At 39.7% G+C, this 20,682-nt stretch overlaps 1 protein-coding gene across 2 annotated transcripts in view; it reads left to right on the top strand.

Moving 5' to 3' along the window:
• LOC141509187 (SPRY domain-containing SOCS box protein 1) overlaps window positions 1–20,682 on the top strand; it is a 121,338-nt gene that overhangs the window by 12,842 nt on the left and 87,814 nt on the right. For both annotated transcript variants that reach the window (XM_074218526.1, XM_074218525.1), the window contains exon 2: window positions 9,599–9,643. The gene's annotated coding sequence lies outside the window, so the exon portion shown is untranslated. The remainder of the gene's footprint in view (window positions 1–9,598; window positions 9,644–20,682) is intronic.

The following is a 20,682-nucleotide window of genomic DNA, read 5'->3' as shown; positions in this document are numbered from 1 at the left end:
TCATTTGATCTTCCCAGTAATCCTGCACTTATAATCTTCATTTTACAGCTGAGGAAACTGAAGCAGGCAGAGACTAAATGACTTGTCCAGGGGCCACACAATTAGGAAGTTTCTGAGTCTGGATTTGAACTCAGGTCTTCCTGACTTGGGGCCCAGGGCTCTGATCCACTGCACTTCTTAGCCATCTACATAATGTAAAGAAATAAAAACAGGTTCCTGCCCCCAAAAAGCTTACATTCTAATAGTTATTTTCTGAGGATATCCCAGGTAGGCAATATCTTTCTTTGTATCTTTGCCTCAAGGATTTAAGAATGCTAGCTAAGGATTTTTTTTAAAAAATTATTTATTTAAGGCAATGGGGTTAAGTGACTTTCCCAGGGTCACACAGCTAGGCAATTATTAAGTGTCTTAAGTCACATTTGAACTCGGGTCCTCCTGATTCCAGAACCAGTGCTCTATCCACTGTGCCACCTAGCTGCCCCTAGCTAAGGACAGAATGACCTGGATTTTGATCATGGCTCTGGCCCTTATCACCTGGGTGACCTTGGACAAACCATTGTAGAATTTCTAGGATCTCTTCTTCATCTGTAAAGAAGGGAGTTGGGTTGGATAATTCCAAAGGTCTCTTTCAGTTCTAATCTGGGATCCTAATGCTCTTCTGACTGTCTTCTTCTGGAGAGACTGACTGAGGTCAGAAACTTCCTCCTCTTCCCTATCCTATTTAAAAGACTCATAGATGCCATAGAAAACTCTCCTCAGTTTTAAAACCAACTTCTCAGGCTTAAGATTCACAACAGGGAGGCACAGGCTTCAGGCAGCTGGTGAGAAGTATGGTTCCCAGATGGGGCTTCCAGACCAGCCTTACTTAACTCACTCCTTTAGTAACCCTCAGATGCTTGACTGACTGGGTGGTCTGGTGGTTAGAACAAAGGACCTGAGACCAGCAGCAGCTGACCTTTAAATTGTCACCAATTCTCTGAATGACTTTCAGGAAGTTGTTGCCGGCGCCCTAGGCAGCTCCACTGGCCAGTTGGTTATAAAAACAGAACCATTACTTAAAGCCAGATGTTGACATCTGTCAGAAACTAGCCTAGGGAGATGAGAAGATCCTCTTTGTCTCCCCTCATCCCCCATCCTCCTCGTCCAAATGGGGACAAGTCTGACAGCATAGAAAGGCCACACAGGCTAAGGAGAACTTGATAGAAAGACTTTTGTCCACATGTGAACCCACCAAAAAAATGAAATTTATGAACCATGGTCATAGATCAAAAGTTGGAAGACTCAGAGATCATCCAGTCTGATCCCTTCATTTTATAGGTAAGATATAATTATTTACCCAAGTCAGAAAGGGGAAAGGGAATCTGCATTTATTGATCCAGGCACTGTGATAAGTGCTTTTTACTAATATTATCTCATTTGATCTTCACCACAAAATGCTGTCTTTATTTCCACTTTACAGTTGAGGAAACTGAGGTAAACAGGTTTACCCAGGGTAAGTGTCTGAGGCTGGATTAGAATATGGATACTGGAATTCCTTTCCTCTAAACCATGTTACCACAAGCTCCACTTCTCCTACCTCAGTTTCCTCCTCGACAAAATGGGGGGGGGTGTAATAAAACCACCTTTCTCCCAAGGTTATTGTGAATATGGAATGAGGTCCTGGATATTAAGTGCTTTGTACATCTTAAAGCTTTATATCAACATGAGCTGTTTTTCATTGTTTGTGAAATGTGAAAGAGAATATTGGCGAGAAGGAGCATTTGAGGAGCTGTTTCCTAGAGGATGCTAGCCTCAGAATAGGAGCCATGAGCCCTCATCTCAATGGAAGGTTCATCACTGCTACTCTGGGGGTGGGGGGGGGCAGGAGGGAGGAGCAAGTCAGTGAATTAACAGGGCTGATTGGATAACTAAGCAGTAGATGGTCAAGGAAGGATGACCTGGGTAAGTGTCTAATTTCCTGACCCTGGGCAGCCTTAACTTTTCAAAATACCATTAAGCCCCTACAAATGAGATTTCCTTTTATCAGAATTTTTGATTTGATGCAGTAACAGACAAAAAGCAAAAAAAAAAAAATAACGTCTAGAGGATGAGGGAGTTAGGATTACCTAAACTTGTTCCTGAAATAAAAGGGGAACACTAATCTAGGATAAATTGTGAAGGAAGACTAGATTGAAATGGGGGGGGGTGATGAAAATCTCTCTCAGAATCATCCACTTTAGCCTAATTCCCTTACTAAGTCTCTAGATTGCTTTGTTCTAGGCTCCTGGGAGAGAGCGTATTTCCTCATAATATAACCAGCCAGCAAAGAGAGAATAAGGGCAGTAGCTGGGGGAATAATAATGATGATGATGAGAAATGACTCTTATATAGGACTTTCAAGTTTGCAAAGTGTTACAGAAATTATAGAGTCATAGACTCTTAGAGTGGGAAGAAACCTAAAAGATTATTCTATTTTACAGGGAAGGTACTGAGGTTGAGGGGTTTTTTTTTTTGTCTGAGAGTGTTTCTGCAAGGTATGGTGCTAGATGCTGGGGAAAGAAGGAAGGGAGGGGGGGAGGGGAGAAGAGAAGAAAAGAGAAGAGAGGAAAGAAGGAAGGAAGGAAGGAAGGAAGGAAGGAAGGAAAGAAAAGAGGGGGTAAAGATAGGAAAAAAGATAAGAAGAAAGAAAAGAAGGAAGGAGGGAGGGAGGGAGGGAGGAAAAGTAAAAGAAAGAAGAGAAAAAATAAAAAGAAAAGAAAGAAAAAGCAAGAAAGAAAAAGGAGAGAAGAAGGAAGAAGGAAAGAAAGAAAAAGAAAGACAGGAAGGAAGTATGGGAAGGAGGAAAGAAGGAAGGAGAAATGGAAGGAAGGAAGAACAGATAGATGAAGGATGGGAAGGAGGGAGGAAGGAATGAACGAAAGAAAGAGAGAAAGAACTATCAGGGGAAACAACACATCCACAGAAAAATTAATTACAAAATATATACAAGACAGTTTGTATGAATTGAGATATAATATGAAAAACTGTGTAATGATAAAAATGGGGCTGCAAACTCCCATTAATATTTCTTTGACTTAAGACCTAGGAATTCCTATACCTAGATTCCTCACTGGTCTTCTGACCAGGCCTTGAGAGAAAACTTAGGCTTCGTAAAATGAGCAAAAGTGTCAGTTCAGAGGCCACCTCCCATTCAAAATTTCCTTTGTCCTTTCCAAGGAAAGGACAGTAACTGCCCCTTCAAATTATCCTGAGTATATGTATAAATTCTTCTAGTGGAACCCAAGTTTTTTGAGAACAGGGCTTACCCTTGTTCTTGTCTTTATTTCTCTTGTACCTAGGATAATAGTACAGAAGTACTATTCCCAGAATTAGGAAGATGTGATTTCAAATCCAACACCAATCATTTGCTAGCTGTGTACCTGGACAAGTCACTTTACCTCTGGCTGCCTCAGTTTTCTGACCTGTAAAATGGGGATAATGATTCTATTTATCTTCAAGGGCATTGTTAAGAATTTTGCAAACCTTAAATGTTAGCTGTTGGTGTCTGGTTCATAGCAGTCACTTAAATTCTACTAAAACGGTGAAGGACAGCTAGATGGTACAGTGGATAGAGCACTGGGCTTGGAATCAGGAAGATTCATCTTCCTGAGTTCAAATCCAGCCTCAGATACTTGCTAGATGTGTGGCCTTGGGGAAAAAAAAATCTCTGCCTCAGTTTCCTCATCTGTAAAATGAGCTGGAGAAGGAAATGGCTGATTACCTGTGTCTGTGCCAAAACAAACAAACAAACCCAAAATGAGGTCACAGAGAGTTGGATAGAACTGAAAAATGACTGAACAATAACAGCAAAGAAACCGAACAACAGCAATTAAATTAAAGAACTGAATGAAAATGAAATAAAAAGGAACTGAGTGTGAGTAATGAATCTCAGTAAACGTAGATGTATATCAACAGTTTAGACATGTGCTTGGAAAGTATAGTGAAAGTGCTACCACTTAGATGCTTGGTGTTTTGATAGCAGCACCTGTGATGATGATGGTGATGATGATGATGGTGATGATGATGATGATGGTGGTGGTGATGATGATGATGATGATGGCGATGGTGATAAATGATTCCAAATTCGCCAAACATCACAGCTTGGAAAGTATTTAGAATCTCACAGAAGGACAAGGTAAGGAGTTAGTGTTTAGGGGCAGTGTCTTCTCAAATTCCTGTTAAGGGCTTCTGGAGATGAGTGATCTAAGAAAGTTGTTCCTTTTTACTCATGATCGAGGAATTTAAACTTTCACTTCTTAAGCTATGAAAAAAAAAGCTAATTTGAAATTGTCCTAGATGAAAGTAGAATATAATCTATTCCATTCCTTTCTTCATTCAGGAAATTTGACTATCTTTGAGCTGTTGTTCTCTGAGAGGAGTCATTAGGAATCTGGGAAAACCCCCATTTCCTGCCTGAAGAGAGGAGAGAAAGAAGTTAAACAGAGATAAGAACTTGTTCTGTTCTGTTCAATTTGGGTGGTTTACAATCAGCTCCTATTGGTCAACAGCTCCAGTTATTTATTTATTTGTTTGTTGTTTGTTTATTTATTTATTCATTCATCCATTTGTCTGTTTGTTTGTTTATTTTGAATTTTACAATTTTCCCCCTAATCTTGCTTCCCTCTCACCCCCACCCCAGAAAGCAGTCTGTTAAGTCTTTACATTGTTTCCATGGTATACATTGATCTAAATTGAATGTAATGAGAGAGAAATTATATCCTTAAGGAAGAAACATAAAGTATAAGAGATAGCAAAAGTACATAATAAGATAACTTTTTTAAAAAAAATTAAAGATAATAGTCTTTGGTCTTTATTCAAATCCCACAATTCTTTCTTTGGATACAGAGGGTATTCTCTCCATCGCAGATACCCCCCAAATTGTCCCTGATTGTTGCACTGCGGGAATGAGCAAGTCCATTAAGATTGATCATCACCCCCAAGTTGCTATTAGGGTGTACAATGTTCTTCTGGTTCTGCTCATCTCACTCAACAGCTCCATTTTTTGCTGCATCATCAGCAAGGCAAATGGAATTAGGGAAAAGAATATACAAGCAATGAAGACAGGGAGCATGAGTCCCAAGTCTAGGTTCCTTGTCTAATCTCTGCACCCATAGATAAATTATGCTGAAGATTTCTCAAGGTGGGTGATAGCCACAATTTGATGATTTAGTAGTATCTATTGGAGGTAGTGGGAGGAATACAAGACATTGTATTGTAGTGGAAAGAATTCTCCCTTTACAGTCAGAGGACTTGAGTTCAAATTCTGACTCTGCACTGTTCATGATCTCTAAAATGAGGAGGTTGGACTGGATGTTCTCAAGGATCCCTTCTAGCTCTAGACCTAAAATCTTATGATTTGGACTCAGAGGACATAGATTTGAGTCCTGGGTCTATGACCTTTAACTATGAGCAAGTCACATAACCACTTGGTGCCTCAGTTGTCCTCACCTGTAAAATAGGGATAATATTCATACTTTCCTACATCACAGAGGTTTTCTGGGGGAAAGGATCAGTATACCTTTTAGTGCTATGTAAATATGAGCTACCTAGCTCTGTGACTTTGGGCAAATTTCTTTACGTCTCTTAGTTTCCTTACCTGGAAAATGGGGAGATTAATATTTGCCATACTTACTCCCATTAGGTTTCTGTGAGGCTGGAGTGAGACAAAATTTGTAAAAAGCTTCAGGGTCCTGAGAAGTACAAAATCATTGAATAATAGAATTTATCTTTCTGAAGAAAATATACTCAAGAATCAAGTCAGTTTCTTTTGAAACTGGGCTCTTTTGCCATCATTGGATAGAGAGGAGAAGTCTTTTCCTCCCAGAATTCCTTATTTTCCTGACTGTTCTGACCAGGACCTCTCCATGAAGGAAGATGTAAGATTTGGATGCTTTTTATGACTATGTAATATTGAAGGATGAGGGCTCTCAGCCATGTTGATGATAATGATGACTAGCTTTTATTTACTATTTGCAAATATTATCTCATTACAACTCTGGGAGATAGGTGCTACTTTTATCCCCCACTTTACAAATGAGGAAATTAAGGCAGGCAAGGGTTAAGTGATTTACTCAAGGTCATACAGCCAGGTAAGTATCTGGGGTCAGATATAAACTTAGGTCTTCTTAACTAAAGGTCTTTGGGCTCTAATCATTGGGTTTTAGAAAATAAAATCCAGACCCTTACTTCTTCCTCTTGTACCTTGCAAAGAGGTTCTTCCTTCTAATGGGGACAAAGCAAAAGATGCATACATTTACATTAGCTTTTGGTGATCCTTCAATTTTTTTTCCCTTTTTTAGAGAAGAGCCTGTCAATGCCACTACCCAGTATATAGAGATTCTTTTAGAGTAGTAAACAGTGCCTAAATATGTTCTCCCTGGCAGGGATGTAACTAAGGTGGGGTGCTTGGGACTTTCTCCCAGGGCACTGAAATTTAAAAGAATACAGGTTATATTGCTCATTAGCTATATGACATTGAATGTCAACCTACTTTGGCCTCACTGAACTCATCTGTGAAGTGAGGGGATGGGACTAGGTGACCCCTAAGGTCTCTTCTAATCCTAAATTTATGATGCTTTGATAATAAGCACTTGCTATTCTCAGTAAGGAGAAAGAATTCTGCTTGGCATCTAATTAGCAAAAATAATTGGTATTGAAATTGGAAGCTATGAGATGCCTCCTCCCCACTGAGGCCTGTACCCTATGTAAGCTATCCTTTCCCAGAAGAATCTCTCTTTCCTCAGATACTAACATTTATAGGATCATAAACTTAGACCTGAAAGAGACCTTTGAAAAAATGGAGTTGAGCCCTTCATTTTATAGATGGGAAAACTGAGGCACAGATACTTTTTAAAAAATTTTTTTTAAGGTTTTGTATTTTTGCAAGACAATGGGATTAAGTGGTTTGCCCAAGGCCACACAGCTAGGTAATTATTAGGTATCTGAGGCCAGATTTGAACTCAGGTACTCCTGACTCCAGGGCCAGTGCTCTATCCACTGCAGCACCTAGCCACCCCCATAGATACTTTTTAATAAATCTATGGTCACACAGCTAGTAAATTCCTGAGGTGGGATTTGAACTCACATCTTTCTAATATCTAGTGATCTTCCACTTTACCTTGATGTCTTAGCTATTAGCTATGATTCTGTCTCTGGACTATGAAGCTCTGAAAATCATTAAATCTCAGTATTCCAGAATCAGGAAAGTTCATCCCATCTAAATTATGCCTGCCTAATAATCTCTTCTGTAATATTCCCAATGAATGGAGACTGAGTGAGAGAGAACCTGTGAGAGAGGAAGAATCCTGTTAGGAAGATGAGCCAAGAGTTGCTATTTTGCAGCACCCATCAGCTACTCTTAGTTATGTCCTCTGAGGTAAAATAGAATAAGTAAAAGCTTTCCCCTTTGATGGCCATTTTAACTAGTTGAAGATGACTGTCATGTCTCCATTAGATGTAAGTTTTTGAGGGCAAGGAACCTTTTTTGTTTTTTGCCTTTGTGTTTTGTACAATGTAGGTGCTCAAAGATACTTCAAGTTGAGTTGAGTTGAGGTTAAACATTTCCAATTCAATTCAATTTACTCTTATGAGACAGAATCTCAAAGCTCTTGAAGACAACACCATCAGAAGGACTTTAGATTTGTGATATGTGTACTTTCTGGTCCTGGTGATGAATTGGTGTTACTTTATTCTGCTATCCTCATCTTTTGCTATCCACAATTCATATTGGTAAGGCTGGGATTAGAAGGTATAGTCTGTGGCAAAAGAACAGATCCACTTTCCTTAAGACATAGAGTACATGACTTTGAATTCATCAGTGCAGGTTTCTAATGAATTGAGGCAACCTCATGCTCAATTCAATTCACAAACATCTATTAAGCAACCTGCCATTCATAAGGCACTGAGCTAGTTCCTGAGTATACAAGATAAAACGAAAACATTCCCTGTCCACAAAGGACATTATTTTTAGACAGATATAATTTATATAGATTTCCGAATTTGCAAAGCTTTGTTGTTGCCGTTTAGTTCTTTCAGTCATGTCCAAATCTTTGTGACCCCCTTTGGGGGGGGGGGTTCTTTTTTTAATTTATATATTTTCCCCCAAATACATGTTATGAAAGTTTTTCAACATTCATCAATGTCATGTATATTTTTAAGTTACAAAATTTCCTTTCACCCTCCCTTCCTACACCACCTCCTCAGCAATGAACAGTCAAGTTAATATTGTGCATATGCATTTGTGTTAAACGTGTTTACAGATTGGTCATTTTCAGGACGAGGAATTAGGATTAAGGGAAAGAAGTACATAAGAGAAATTTTTAAAAAAGTGAATGTAGTGTTCCTCAGATTCTGATCCAGAGGAAGAAAAACCAAACCAAACCAAAAAAACCTTTTACAAAGGACCTTCTTGACATGTATATACACAAACAAGGAATCTTGTATAGATAAATGATTGGTTGGTGTCCTCCTTTCTCAAAGAGGACTAAAATGGCATTACTATTTTGAGAGTCAAGGTACAAGGTGTCCCACTGTGACTGATCAGACCAATATGAGCTCAGAGGGTTCTACCACAGACTGGGCACAAATAGTCCAATGTGAATATTAGGAGTGGAGATGGCTCTAAATTTGTATCTCCCATTTCTTTTGAGCTACTTCAGGTCTGTTGTGCTCATAGAGCACAGTACCTTCTCCTATGAGGGTACACCATACTGGGCAGTCCTGTGCCAGTGTCTCCCATGTCTCACAATCGACTCCAAAGTTCTTCAGGTAGACGCTGATAGTGTCCTTATATCACATCTTCTGACCTCCATATGAACAAAAGCAACATCAAGGTCAACTACTGCACTCTAAATAGACTTTTAGGGAAGCATACATTTGGCATTCGAATAACGTGTCCAACCCATCAGAGTTGTACTCTCTGTAGTAGAGTTTGAGTTCTTGGCAGTTTAGTTTAAGAAAGGTCCTCAGTATCTGGTACCTTATTTAGTCAAATAATCTTCAGACTCTTCCTAAGTCAACCCAAATGGAAGTGATCCATTTTCCCGGTATGGCATTGGTAGACTGTCCAGGTTTCATAGACATACAACAATGAGATCAGCACCATATCTCTATAGAGCTTCAGTTTGGTAGTCAGTCTAATACTTCGTCTCTACTGTGCTTTCCTTTAGAGCCTCTCAAACACAGAGCTAGCTCTGGCAATGCCTGTGTCAACCTCATTATTAGTATGTACATCCCTGGAAAGTATACTGTAAAGGTAAATGAACTTAACCACAGTATTTAAAATCTCTCCATTTGCTATAACGGATGGTTCCATGTATGGATGGTATGGTGTTGGTTTGTAGAGAACCTCTTTTTCCTTAATGTGAATTATTAGTTCAAAATTAGCACACTTTTTGAGAATTGTTCCATTCTTTGTTGTATCTCAGTGTCAGAAGGTGCATTGAAGAAATAATCATCCATAAACAAAAAATCATGCATCAACTCCCCCTGAACATAGGTCTCAACTTGTAGACTTTTCAAGTTAATTTACTATCAGTGTAGTAGCTGACCTTGATGTTACTTTTGTTTTGTTTTTTTTAAGGCATCTGACAACATTGTTGAAAACATCATGCTCAAAAGCACGGGGGTAAGTACCCAGTCCTTCTTCATTCCATTGGTGACTGGGAAAGCTTAGGAATATTATCCATTATCTAGAAATCTGGGATATACAATACTGATCACCTTCATTGGGCAATCAAATTTTGCCATGATTTTTCACAAGCCCTAAAGACTGATAATATCAAAGGCTTTGGTCAGATCAAAGAATACTGTGCACACACCTCTATTCTATTCCTGGCCTTTCTCTTGGAAGCAGCAATGGAATCCAGTATCACCCTGGATATCTGAAGAGCCTTTTTTAAAGGACCATAGTTCTTATCTCTTGGCAGCAGAAAGGGACCAGAAATGTCCTAAAAATTGTCTGCTTCACCAAACCCTGATCTGCTACTGTAGCAGGTAGGGATCCTACCCTGTGGTTAAAGCAAAAAAAAGAAAGAAAGAAAAAGAAAAGAAAGAAAAAAAAACTTCTACAAAGATGATTCCAGGCACCATTGGAATGGGCACACTATGAACAACACAAACTCTAGTAGGCCTGAACAATGAATAATTCTTGTTGCAAGAGAACTCAGTAGGTGTGGCATTCTAAATAGAAACCCTAGGTGAAACAAGGTTAGCAAATGAAGGCCAGCTTACAGGAACTGGATATTTTTTTGTTTTTGTTTTTGAGTAGATGCAGTGATGGAGAGCACTGTGAAGATGGAGTAAACTTTATAATCAAAACTAATTTAATCATCAAGGTCAAAAAAGGTCTCAAAAAAGGAATGAATTACAGCTTCATGACAATGCAATTACCTCTTGCAGGAAACATCAGTGCCTATGTTCCTACCATGACAAACCCTGAGGAGGTCAAAGAAAAGTTTTGTGAAGACTTGGGAACCCTCATCATGAATCTGCTGAAAGAGGACAAATTTATAATTCTGGGTAACTCTAATGTAAGAATAGGAACAGACTTTAAGATATGGCAGGAAGTCCTTGGGAGGAATGAAGTCAGAAACAGCAATAGCGAAGGTCATTAGTACTATTAATATTACATGGTGACTATTTACTATTAAAAACTTGTGCATATCATAACCTTCTCATCACCAACACTGTCTTCCACTTACCAAAACAATAAAATTTCAAGGCATACAACCTCTCAGAAATATCGGCATTCAATGATTGTAAGAAGAAGAGATAGGATAGGGAAGTGACAAAAGCATAGGGGCACAGGGTGCTGGACTGATCATAGACTCATCCTCTCCAAGATAAATATTTGCATTTAACAGAAATGGCATTCACAAGGCAAGGCAAGATAATGTTTGCATTAAGGTTTTGCCAAAATATCAAAAGAGCTGAGCACTTCTCCAAATGTGAATAGCATATTGGAGGAAACTTGGAAGGAAAACTGAGCCAACACACAGTTGGCAACAGTGGAGCAGAAAAGGAGTGGGCAGCTTTCAAAGCTTGTTGTACCACACTCTGCATTTGTTCACCAAGACTGGTTTGATGAAAATGATGAAGAAATACAGAAGTTTCTAAATGAAAAACAAAACTTCCACAGGGTTTATAAAAAGGATAATTTATTCATCTCCAAGAAGATAGAATTTAACTCCATCAAAGTAAAGTGCAAGAAAGCTTAGAGAGATGTAGAATTCTTGGCTCAGCAAGAAGGTAGATAAAAATTCCATTTTTAGGTTTATTGAAACATCATAAATTGCTTTTATGATGCCCTCAAGGCTATTTACAGGTCAAAGATCTATGGAATTTCTTAATTACTCAGTGCTGATGGAGCCACATTGATTAATGGTAAAGCCATGATCTTAAAGAGATGGGCTGAACACTTCTGTAGTGTTCTAAACAGACTCTCATCAATCGCTGCTAAAACCATTGACCATATACTCAGTTGAAGTCAATCCCTCTCCAGCCAAACTTCCAATTGAAGAAGAGGTTTGGAATGTCATTAGGTTACTCTCACAAGGTAAAGCACCTGGTGATGATTCTATTCCAGCTGATATTTTCAAGGGTGTGACTTGGAGTTCATGGTTCAAACAAAAGCTGACTAAAATTTTCTAGGTAAAATGGCAAGAGAAAGCTAGGCCCTAGAATTCAAGGAGTGTCTGAGGTTGGATTTGAACTTGGGTATACTTGCCTTCAGGGCCAGTGCTCTATCCACTGTGCCACCTAGCTGCCCCCTTCCTTCTGCTTTGGAAAGACAGTTTTTCACCTAGCTTAAATGCAAGAATATCTAACTGATTAGAAGAAAGATATGGCCACAACCTCTGGATGGTTTCTAGGGTTGCACTATTACTGCGCTTCATCTTTCCATAATGAGCAAAACACCGTCCAGTCTTTGTTTTGATTTTGTTATAAATGTCTCTTGTAAGCAGGACCCCTCCCCTTTATAAGTGGCAAAATGAATGGGACTCAATTGAACAGTCATCCTTCTTCTTTCTTGGCATCTCCTTAACCATCTTCTATTAGTCTTCCTCAGTTTTGTCCTGCTTACAAGAGACCTTTCTGCATGTACTATACCCATCCCACAGTGGTCTTTGTCTCTTAAGATTACTTTTTGTTTCTTTATTTACCTACCTAAATCAAAAGGCTAGATCAGATTGATGAATGTTGCATACATTCATCTTCTGGTATTTCTCCAGGAACTGGCAGGCACTACAATCTACTTCTTTCTGAAGTCACACTGGCTCTTAGATGATCATCTTCCAGGTGAAGGATCAGCCTATGAAGGGGGACGCTTGCAAGAATCTTTCTCATAATGACTAAGAAGAGAGAGGTTATACCTGTGTATAATAAATGTACACATTTATAACTTCTCCCACTTAAGTACAAGTGTCCCTATTTTTTGAGGAATAGATCTGTTCTAGAAAAGTTGGTGGTATAAAGCAATTATCTGCAAAATGGTGAGGAAGCATTATAGTCTAATAGAAGGAACTCTGTCTTGGGGTGATAGGGACTTAGATTTAGAGGTGAAAGGGATCATTTGAATTCAGTTCCTTTATTTATAGTTGAAGAACTGAGATCTAGAGGCAGAGAGTGATTTGCCCAATGTCAAGAGGTTGATCTAAGATATGAGCTCACGCCCTCTGAAATCTAGGGCACTTAACTCTCTATCTTGTTTCCTCTGAGGATCTGAATGCTAGCTGTTTACTCACTAGTACTGTGTGAATCTTGGGCAAGTCAAACAATATCTCTGCTCCTCAGTTATTTATAAAATGAGGGATTGGACAGGATGATCTCTGTGTTCTTTTTAAATTCAAAATCTATGATCCTATTCTTCCTGTCTTCGAAGGGCTTTTAAATGTTGTATCTTCATGATCTTTTGTAAAAACAAAAAAATGGAATGTTGGAAAATAATCTCCCAAGCAACTTAGTTCAAAATTTTAATGAAGAAAGGGGTAAATGAATAGCCAGGTACCTTCCTGGCCCTGAATTATAGCATCAGTGCTAATTTGGAGAAATTTAAAACTATGTTCCTGCCTTCTGGACCTTTCCTCTGGTATTTGGCCATCGACCTTATGGATTTTTCTCCTTTCAGGGTTGCTTGGATTTAGATCGCATCTTAAGAAACTTTTCACTTTTCCCTGTTTTTAATTGAGGAATATTTACAATGTCTAATAGAGAAGGTCTCCACTATCACCTCTGGTCAGTAGGTGGCACTGTTTCATAGTTGTTGTAGCCTAGTCTGAAAATTTTTAATTTGGTGATTCTAGACTCAGTAAAATTAGTTGGAGTCCTGATTGTTCCATTCCAAACAATTAGTATTCTGTAAGGCAGATTATAATATGTATATGACACTTTGTAGTTTATGAAGCGCTGTAAACAGTAAGATATCCTACGACAAATGTAAGCTCATAGGTGAAGAGCTAGGAACACTGCTGTTTTAGTCTCCGTGACTTCATTTGGGGTTTTCTTGGCAGATATTCTAGAGTGGTTGTCATTTCCTTCTCCATCTAATTTGACAAATGAGGAAACTGAGGCAAACAGGGTCAAAGGACTTGCCTAGGGTCACACAGTCCATAAATGGGAATTAATGGGATTAAATAATTTGTCCAAGGTCCCACAAGTATAAACAGTCAAATTGGAACTGAGGACTTTATTTTTGACCAGCAAGTGATTTTTTTAAAAAAGCCCCGATTCTAGAGTCAGAGGATCTGGATTTGAATCCTGCCCCTGATGGTTACTTCCTGGCAAGTCTCTTAATCTCCCCTTGCCTAGGTTTATTCACCTATGAAATAATGGGATTGGACTCAATAGCCCCCTGGAGGACCCTAAAGGTTGTCTAAGATGGAAGCTGCCTGGCTGCCTCTCCCTTTGCATATGGTGGGTACTAAATAAGTGCTTTGAATTAGGTTAGACCACTCTATGAACATGAAACAAATCTGAAGGGGCATGAACTTGAAATCTGGAAAACCTGCCCCAGTTCCCCAATTCTCCAGTATCAGAAAGAATAATCTCATTCTCCATTTATAGGGCATCTCAACATTATCAATGTACTTTCACGTTCATTCTCTCCTTTCAGCCTTAACAAAAATCCTGTGGAGTACGTTGGACAGGTCTTATGAGTCCCATTTTACAGATAAGAAAAATGGTGCAAGAAGGGTCAGGTGATTTGCCAAAGGCTTGTCCCAGCACAAGTTAATTTAGCACACTCATGGCCTTAGGAAACCGGAGCACTGGCGCCTCGATTTGCTAAGGGCACAGACTGGTTCTAAGAATTCTTGAAAATGAGTTCTGAGGGGAACTTCACATAGGAACTGACTTATGGAATGATGAATTCAAAGAGGCCTTAGAGCACGGGTGAACAACCTTTTAGTTCTTCTGGACTTGCCTTGACAAGCTTTCATTAGGCCATTGGGCCCAGAAAAGCTAAAAGGCTGAATACCTCTGTCCTAGAGACTGTCTCATCCAAACCTCTTCATTTTTACAGATACAAAAACTGAAGGCCCAAAGAGCTTTTAGGACTGTAGATGCAGAACAAGAAGGAAGCTGTACAGTTTCCTTATCCAGGGGTTCTTTGCTTGGGTTCCATGGACCCCCAAGCGATCTGGGAAGAGATTTCAGAAGGAATTGGAATGTGGTTTGGGAAAAATTACATTTTTACTCTTTTTATATTTAAATATTTATTCTTATTAACTGAAATTTAGCTTTCCTTTCCATTAGGATTTTTTAAAAATTACATTTTATTCTTTTCAATTATCTAGAATTCATTTGTTTCTCTTCTCCCCACCTATTGGAAACAGGTGGAAGGAAGGAAGGAAAAAAAGAAAGGAAAGAGGTAAAAAAGAAAAGGAAAGAAAAATAAAGAGACGGAAGAAGGAGGGGAAAAGAAAGAAAAAGAGGGGGGGAAAGAAAAGATAGAAAAAAGAAGGAAGAGAGAGAGAAAGAGAAAGAAATAAAGGAAAGGCAAAAGAAAGAGGAAGAAAGGAAAGAAAAGGAAGGAAAGAAGAAAGGAGGGAAGGAAGGTCTGGTCTCAGAGGACTTTCTTCTCCAAAGAAGGGTCACATTCCCTTTCCAATATTACTCTTTGTCCCTGTAGTACAAAGAAAGAAAAATAAAAGGGATGTTGGGAAGGAAGGAAAGAAAGAAAAAAGAAAAAATACAGAATTCCTGAATAATATAAACATAGTCATACAAAACATTCTCACATTGATCCAATCCAAAATGCATTTGTCCATCACCTCTGTGTGTGCAGAATTAGATTGCAGGTGGGGAGTATTTCTTCATCTGTCCACTGGAATGAAGTTGCTCATTTAGTTGATAAGAGTTCTTATGTCTTTAAAAATTGTTCATTTTTGCAATGTTATCATTATGAAAATTGCTCACTCTGGTTCTGCTTACTCCACTCAGCAACAGTTCATACAAGTCTTCCCTGGTTTTTCTGAAACTATCATCATTTCTTATGGCACAAATATATTCCATTGCAATCATGTACCATAATTTATTTAACCCTTCTCTAATTGATAGAGACCCCCTTAGTTTCCCTTTAGTTTAGCTTTTAGTTTAATTAGTTTTAGTTTAGCTTTGGATCACCACCAAAAAACAAAAAGCCCCTATAAAGATTTTTGTACCAAAGGGCTCTTAGTCTGTTTCTTTAATCTCTTTGAGTATGGACCTAGCAGTGGTATAACAGGGTCAAAGGCCATATACAGTGTAGTCAATTTTTGCAAGTAATTCCAAACTGCTTTCCGGAATGATTGGACTCATTCATATAGCTCCACCAACAGAGCACCAATTATGATTTTTGAAAAAAACACAAACTATTTGAAGAAAGGGGTCCAATCCACCAGATTGCCTGAGGGGTCTCTGTCAACAAAAAGGTTAAAAATTCTTGATCTAGTCTGTCCTTCTAATTTTACTGAAGGGGGAAAAGGAGACTCTGAAAGAGGAAGACATTTGTCCAAAGGTTAGATAGATAAGGAGGAGACCAACTTCTCAGATGATAAATGTGAGATACCATTTGAAGCTGACCTCGATTTAAACCAGAGATCTATTCTAGGCAGTAGGGAGAACTACTTCTAAGCTGTCTATAGAGTTCTTGGAGATGGTATTGGGTTTTATTTTTTTGTTTTTATTTTTTTTTTAGATTCTTTTTTTTAAAATTTTTTTCAAGGCAATGAGGTTAAGTGGCTTGCCCAAGACCACACGGCTAGGTAATTATTAAGTGTCTGAGGTCGAATTTGAACCCAGGTCCTCCTGACTCCAAGGCCGGTGCTCTATTCACTGGAGATGGTATTGTAAAAGTATTCCTCTCCTTGTGACTTTTCCATACTCCAGCACCAACCCCTTTCTTTGTTTGGTTCCCCAACTTCTGTGTGTCAGTTCCTTTTGTCGTTCATCTCCAGTTGCCCTGATTGATATCTGGCCACTGGACCCAGATGGCTCTGGAGGAGAGAGTGAGACTGGTGACTGCATAACCCTCCTTCACTTAAATCCAATTCGCTTGCAAGTCATGACATCCCCTTCACTATGTCATGGTTTCATCAGAAACTGAAGGACAAACAACAACCATCATACTTTGCCCTTCCCACCACATCCCTTTTTTAATACATACATACATATATATAATTTTTTTCAAATTACATGCAGATAGTTTTCAACATTCATTGTCTGTAAGATTTTGAGTTCCACATTTTTCTCACTCTCTCTTTTCCTTCCCCCTCTCCCCTATAAAAATAATGCATGTTACACTTACTCACAGGACTTATTTTTTAAAATTTCTTTTATTTTTTCAAATTACATATATAGTTTTCAACATTCATTTTCTGTAAGATTTTAAATTCCACATTTTTTCTGTCTCCTTTTCCTTGTCCTCTCCCTATGTCAACCAGTAATCTCATAGGATTTCTTCAAAAAGAGTTTAGCCCACCATCTAGGTGGAAGGCCCAGCAAGCTGGAGCCCTAGGAGATAATGCCTAGCTTAACTTTATATGAAAAAAAAAATTCACCCTGCTCATTATTCCAACACTTGGAGACAACTTAAGCTGCTAATATCAGTGAAGGTCAAGGGACATTTGAGCCATGAGACAAAAGAACTTTCCAATCACTTGGAAAATTCTAAAACCCAATAAACTCAATAACCAGTCTTCATAATTACTGAATTTTTATATTACCTGGAGAAGGTACCCAATCAAATCTGTAACTAGCCCAGGGTAATGGAGGCTTTTCCAAAGGGTGCTAATGTATGCTTAGAGGAAATGCTTTTTCATCTGTGTGTGATCACTCCCCAGGCTACCCCCATAGGGTGACATCACTCTGACTCCCTAGTCCCAGAGGACCTTTTGGTCTAAAGACCGCAGGGGCATGGTCCTCTTTGGAGACCAAAGAACAGACAAACCCCTTCACTTTATAGAGTAGGAAACTGAAGCCTGGAGATGTTAAAGGTGGGTTTTGAACCCAGGACCCTGGATTCCAAATCCCATGAGCCTTCCAGGAGATTAAGCTGCCTCTGGGAGGACTAATCATTTCAACCCATCATTTTGGGAATATGTGTGTAGACCAAATAGTGGAGAAGGTTGGGCCAGCTTAGGTGATGAAATGTATTCTAGACATTGCCAAAGACCAGGAAACCACTCCTTGCAGAGCAAAGAGGCTGCTGGCCTCCCCTGGCAGACAGATACTCAATGTTCATTTTGAGTCAGTCTTCAGATTCCTGGAGGGTGTTTATCAGGTGATGTCATTAAAAGTACAAGCTCCTTTCTCTTTCTGTCTCTACCTCTGTCTGTCTCTGTATGTCTTCCTCCACCTTCACCCCCCTTTTTAACAAACAATAGTAATCAGTGCTGATAAGAGGGACACATTCTACTAGCTACAACCTTTACTCCCCATTTCTCAGTATTATTCAACAGTGAAATCAGACCATTCCTGGATGGGAATTTTTCAGATAGATATTCAGTTATCCAATACAGTGGGTAGAGGAGAGGAAGGAAAGAAAAATGGAAAATGAAAAATGCATCTCAAGGCAATCAATTCCAGAAACTGAGTCACAGGCTGATGAGGCCTTATGTAGGGTACTGGTATGGGGGTGGGGGTGATGCTTTTTCCTGAGAGTGGGATATGCTTGTAGTGCTCCAGTAATTTGCTAGTATTTACCTGGTGACCCTGAGAAAGTTGACTGTCTAGTATTCAGTTTCCTTCTCTGTAAAACCAAGGGAATTGTTGTACTTTTATGCAATTGGATTATGAGTTCAGATTTTAAAAAAACAAGTCTCTTGAAAGAGGAAAGAAAGAATGCCCAGCTCCTTGGAGACATTGGGAACTGTGTTCAAATCCTGCACCAGACACTAGGTGGAAAACTCTGGGATAGTTGCTTATCCTTTCTCTGACTCAGTTTCCTTATATGTAAAATGGGGGCAGTATTAGGCTTGATTAATCCCTCTAAGGTTCTTGCTAGCTCTATGATGAAAGGATCCTACTTACAAACATCATGATGAGATGGATTCTTCAGGAAAAGACTGGCCAGTTTGTGTTATGTAAGTCCGAACCCTGGGGCGGCTAGGTGGCGCAGTGGATAGAGCACCGGCCCTGGAAGCAGGAGTACCTGAGTTCAAATACGGCCTCAGACACTAGCTGTGTGGCCTTGGGCAAGCCACTTCACCCCATTTGCCTTGCAAAAACCTAAAAAAAAAAAAGAGAGTAAGGGTTGAACCCTAATCTCTTGGGAGCTCAACTTGGCTTCTAAAGTAGGCCCCTGTAGGGGTAGGCAACAGCATCTTCGCTCCAGGATACAGAGCTGCCAAAACTTGGTCCAGATAAACCCATTAATGTCAATGGACTTGAGGTCTCCAGTCTATTTATCTTTTAAACCCTGATACCCAGATGCAAGGAACAGGAGAGGGAGAGAAGGCTGAGAGTGGGGTTATCCTCCATGACTTCCAGGAAAGACCTGGGACAAAAGAACTGTATTTAAAGTGATCTGCTTCCTAGTTTTATCTAAAAGGATCCCTTCCTCTGCCCCAATACACAACCCCACCCCCTCCAAAGTTAAGAAGAGCATTAAATTGAAGGCAGATTGTGAAGTGGGTAGTGATTGAAGGTAAACAGAACTTGGTTATTTAAAAATCCAACCACCAAGTTGCTGATGATGGGGGTGAAGGAGTCTGGGGCATTCCTAGACAATGAGAACCACAGGCTGAAACCCTGGTGAGCACCACTGAGTGTTGACTCAGCTCCTGTCCTGCCAAGGTAGGTAAATTGAGTCTTTCCTCTTCCTTTCTTCTATCACATTATAACCCTTTGAGGTAAGTGCAACAAAGGTCCTTCTTCCACCTAACAGGTGGGGAAACTGAGACAAAGTGACTATGCAAGCCTGATCACAGCATAAGGGGGAAGCTTCATAGCCTGACCCCTTCCTACCTTTCCAGTCTTCCTACACCGTCCTCCCCACAGACCCCTCCCCATGGACTTTTTGATACAGTTACATGGATCTCCTTTCTATTCCTCCATCTCCCATTTCTGGGCCTGGAATTCTCTCCCTCCTCATCTCTGCCCTTTGGCTTTCCTGGCTTCCTTCAAGTCCTAGATAAAATCCAGCCAGCTACAAGAAGTCTTTCCCTATTCCTCTTAACACTATTGCTTTCCCTCTGAGATGATTTCCAATTTGGGATAAAATACAAATGTAAAGGGCCTTACCATCTGGCTCCAATTTATCTTATAATAGACTTATTAGGCATCTGCTGGATGTCTCAGCAAGATTGCCCCTTATTGTGATGTGACATCTCCCACCTCTGAGTCTTCAACATTGTTTGTCCATCCCCATCATTCCTAGGAATGCCCTTCCTCTTTACCTGCATCTCCAAGAAGCTCCAGCTTCATTCAAAGCTCAGTACAAGGACCAAGGTTTCTACAGGGGCCTATTTTTGACTTCCCCTCTCCCATGCCACTTGTTAGGACTTCCTATCCTGGGACCCTGGAACTGGTGGGTATCAGCTCTCTAGGGAGATGGTAAATGTTTAATGTGAGCATTTACACTTTGGAAATGAGCAAATCCATTAAGTAAGGATTTGATTTATGTTTTTGTTGTTTGTCTAGACAGAAGAAAAGACAGCTAGGTGGTACTATGAGCCCTGGGCCTGGAATCAGAAAGACTCCTCTTCATGAGTTCAAATCTGCCCTCAGACATTTCCCAGCTGTGAGACCCTGGGCAGGTCATTTTATCTCTGTTGCCTCAGTTTTTTAATCTATAAAATGGGAGCCATAATAATACCAATGCCGAATAAGATAATATGTGCAAAAGGTTTCCCAAACCTTCTTGTTTTTCAATCCTGATTCTTTGTGACCCCTGCTAGGGTTTTCTTGGCAAAGAAAGTGGAGGCTTTTTACCATTTCCTTCTCCATTGGATTAAGGAAAACAGAAGTTAAGTGATTTTCCCAGGGTCACCCAGTGAGTATCTGAGGCTGGATCTGAACTCGGGTCTTCCTGATTCCAGACCCTGGGCCCTGTTCATTGAATTGCCCAGCTGCCTCCAGAATGCCTTTCAAGGTTTCTACTGTCAATGCTTGCAAAGGATCCTTGAGCTTTTTAGGAGAAGGGGAGCAGTGAGGGGAGAAGAAAGCAGGTCTAATGAAAGCCAAGGC

Source organism: Macrotis lagotis, chromosome 1 (genome assembly GCF_037893015.1).
Source record: "Macrotis lagotis isolate mMagLag1 chromosome 1, bilby.v1.9.chrom.fasta, whole genome shotgun sequence".
Lineage (NCBI taxonomy): Eukaryota > Metazoa > Chordata > Mammalia > Peramelemorphia > Peramelidae > Macrotis > Macrotis lagotis.
This window is presented reverse-complemented; position numbering and strand designations above follow the sequence as displayed.